Source organism: Haliaeetus leucocephalus, unplaced genomic scaffold, assembly GCF_000737465.1.
Source record: "Haliaeetus leucocephalus isolate CR32 unplaced genomic scaffold, Haliaeetus_leucocephalus-4.0 Scaffold320, whole genome shotgun sequence".
Taxonomy (NCBI): domain Eukaryota; kingdom Metazoa; phylum Chordata; class Aves; order Accipitriformes; family Accipitridae; genus Haliaeetus; species Haliaeetus leucocephalus.
The window spans coordinates 59,944-63,740 of record NW_010972756.1 but is presented as its reverse complement, the minus strand read 5'-3'; the positions used below and the strand labels follow the sequence as shown (position 1 = coordinate 63,740).

Here is a 3,797-nt window from a genome sequence, read left to right as displayed (position 1 = left end):
GGGGTGGGATTCAACTGGGATTGGGGTGGGATTCAACTGGGATTGGGACAGGATTCAACTGGGTTTGGGGAGGGACTCAACTGGGATTGGGGTGGAATTCAACGGATTGGGGAGGGATTCAACTGGGATTGAGGTGGGATTCAACTGGGATTGGGCAGGGATTCCAACTGGGATGGGGGTGGGATTCCAACTGGGATGGAGTGGGATTTGACTGGGTTGAGGACAGTATTCCAAATGGGATTGGGACAGGATTCGACTGGGTTTGGGGTGGGATTCAACTGGGATTGGGGCAGGATTCAACTGGATGGGGGCGTGATTACAACTGGGAATGGGGGGATTGCAGGGATCCAGGGAGCAAAAACCACCCTTGGGATTGGGATCAGGATCAGGGGGATTGGGATCGGGATTGGGGGGATATCATGGATCCAAGGAGCAAAACACTCCATTGAGATTGGGATTGGGATTGGGATCGGGATGGGGGGCTATCACGGATCTGGGGACCAAAGCACTCCATTGGGATTGGGATCGGGGGGATTGGGATCAGGGGGGTTGGGATCGGGAGGATTGGGTTTAGGATTGGGGTTTGGGATTGGGATGGGGGGGTTATCATGGATCCGGGGAGCAAAGCATTCCATTGGGATCAGGATTGGGAAGATTGGGATTGGAATCAGGGGGGATATCATGGATTGAGGGAGCAAAACGCTCCCTTGGGATCGGGATTGGGAGGATTGGGATTGGAATCAGGGGGATTAGGATCAGGATCAAGGAGATTGGGATCAGGATTGAGGGGATTTAGATCAGGATTGGGGCGATTGGGATGAGGATTGGGGGGGGATATCACGGGTCCGGGGAGCAAAACACTCCGTTGGGACCGGGATTGGGATCAGGATTGGGATCGGGATTGGGATTGGGATCGGGATTGGGATTGGGATCCGGGGCATTTCAGGGACTTGGGAAGCAAAAGACAGGCCCCACCCCTCCGATGACACAGGATGTCCCAGCTGAGTGGTCCCAGCTGGGCCAAGCCTTGGCATGACCCAGCAAAGCCCAGCCTAAAGCCAGGTGAGCGGCACTCGGCTCCGCTATTATCTAACGAAGCCCAGCTTAACGATGTTCTAGCAATGCCTGGCTTCGATATGACCTAGAAAAGCTCAGCTCAGAGCTGTGCCAGCAAGTTTCAGCTTTGAGCTTCAATGTTATCTAACAAAGCCTGGCTTAGAGCTGCGCAAGCTGTGCTCAGCGTCAAGCTTTGCCGGCCATGCTTACTGAGCCGTGCCTACAGTGTTCAGCCTTGATAATTTCTAGCAGAGTCCGGCTTTGAGCTGTGCTGCTGATGCTCAGCTTTGATATCAACCAGAAAAGCCCAGCTTAGAGCTGTCCTTGCAATTCTCAGCGTCAGTATTACCTAGAAAAGCTCAGTTCTGAGCTGCCCTAGCAATGCTCAGCTTTGATATTATCCAGCAAAGCTCAGCTCAGAGCTGTCCTAGCAATTCTCAGCTTCGATATTACCTAGAAAAGCTCAGCTCAGAGCTGTGGTATCAAGTCTCAGCTTTTATATTTTCCAGCAAAGGTCAGCTCTGAGCTGTCCTAGGAAAGCTCAGCTACAACATTATCCAGCAAAACTCAGCTTCGAGCTGTGCTAGTGATGCTCAGCTTTGATATTACCTAGGAAAGCCCAGCTCAGAGCTGTCCTAGCAATTCTCAGCTTTGATATTACCTAGAAAAGCTCAGCTTTGAGCTGTGCTAGTGATGCTCAGCTTTGATATTACCTAGGAAAGCCCAGCTCTGAGCCATGCTAGCAAGTCTCAGCTACAATATTACCCAGCAAAGCCCAGCTCTGAGCTGTCCTAGGAAAGCTCAGCTACAACATTATCCAGCAAAACTCAGCTTTGAGCTGTGCTGGTGATGCTCAGCTTTGATATCAACCAGAAAAGCCCAGCTCAGAGCTGTGCTTGCAATTCTCAGCGTTAGTGTTACCTAGAAAAGCTCAGCTCAGACCTGTCCTAGCAATGCTCAGCTTTGATATTACCTAGGAAAGCTCAGCTCAGAGCTGTCCTAGCAATTCTCAGCTTTGATATTACCTAGAAAAGCTCAGCTCAGAGCTGTCCTAGCAATACCCAGCTTCGATATTACCTAGAAAAGCTCAGCTCTGAGCTGTGCTTACAATGCTCAGCTTTGATATTATCCAGCAAAGCTCAGCTCTGAGCCGTGCTTGCAATGCTCAGCTTTGATATTATCAAGGAAAGCTCAGTGCAGTTCTGTCCTAGCAATACTCAGCTCAATATTGCCTAGAAAAGCTCAGCTCAGAGCTGTGCTAGTAACGCAGAGCATCAGTATTACCTAGAAAAGCCCGGCTCTGAGCTGTCCTAGCAATGTTCAGCTACAATATTACCCAGCAAAGCTCAGCTCTGAGCTGTCCTAGCAATGCTCAGCTTTGATATTAGCTAGGAAAGCTCAGCGCAGAGCTATGCTAGTAATGCTGAGTATCAGTATTTACCCAGCAAAGCTCAGCTCTGAGCTGTGCTAGCAATGCTGAACATCAGTATTATCTAGGAAAGCCCAGCTCAGACCTGTCCTAGCAATACTCAGCTTTGAAATTAACTAGAAAAGCTCAGCTCTGAGCCGTGCTTGCAATGCTCAGCTTTGATATTATCTAGGAAAGCTCAGCGCAGAGCTGTCCTAGCAATACTGAGCTTCAGCACTATCTAGGAAAGCCCAGCTCACTGAGCCGTGCTAGCAGTGCTCAGCTTCAATATTACCTCGGAAAAGCCCAGCTTACAGCTGCGCAAACCGGGCTCGCGCTCAAGGTTTTCTAGGAAAGCTTCGTTTGAGCCGAGCTCATCTTCCAGCTGTGCTTGCCATCTGCAGCTTCAGTATGATCTAGAAAAGCTCAGCTCGGAGCTGTGCAAGCCACGCTTAACATTGAGCTGTGCCAGCCACGCTTGGGCTTGAGCTTTTCTAGGAAAGCCAGGTTTTAACCATGCAAGCTCTGCTCAGCTGCAAGCTGTGTTATCGATACTCAGCTTCAGTGTTATCTAGAAAAGCCCAGCTTAGAGCTATGCTAGCGATGCTCAGCTTTGGTATTATCTAGAAAAGCTTAGCTTAGAGCCGTGCTAGCCATGCTCAGCTTTGATATTACCTGGAAAAGCTCAGCTCAGAGCTGTGCTATCGATGGCCGGCTTCAATATCACCTAGAAAAGCTCTGCCTAGAGCTGTTCTATCAATGCTAAGCCTTGATCTTCTGTGGGGAAGGCCAGCTTCGAGCTGCGCAAGCCGTGCTCGGTGTTGAGCTCGTCTAGAAAAGCTCAGCTTCGAGCTGCTCAAGTGGTTCTCAGCTTCAAGCTTTTCAAGAAAAAGCTCAGCTTTGAGCTTATCTGGGAAAGCCCAGCTTCAAGCTGCTCTTGCAAAGCTCAACTTCAAGCCCTGCAAATGATGCTCAAGCTCAAGCTTGTCTAGGAAAGCCCAGCTTTGAGCTACACAAGCCAAGCTCAGCCTTCGTCTTCTCTAGAAAAGCTCTAGGGTTGTTCAAGCCGTGCTTGGCTTCAAGCTTGTCTAGGAAAGCCCAGCTTTGAGTTGTGCAAGCCAAGCTCAGCCTTAATCCTCTCTAGAAAAGCCCTAGAGCCATGCAAGCCATGCTTGGCTTCAAGCTTGTCTAGGAAAGCCCAGCTTTGAGCTCTGCAAGAGGTCCTCAGCTTTAAGCTCTTCTAGGAAAGCCTAGCTTTGAGCTATGCAAGCCAAGCTCAGCCTTAATCTTCTCTAGGAAAGCCCTAGGGTTGTGCAAGCCACACTTGGCTTCA

General features: G+C 49.9%; 1 gene segment (V, D, J or C); it reads left to right on the top strand.

Annotated features, from left to right (window-relative positions):
* LOC104834223 overlaps window positions 1-3,797 on the top strand; it is a 20,124-nt gene that overhangs the window by 12,227 nt on the left and 4,100 nt on the right.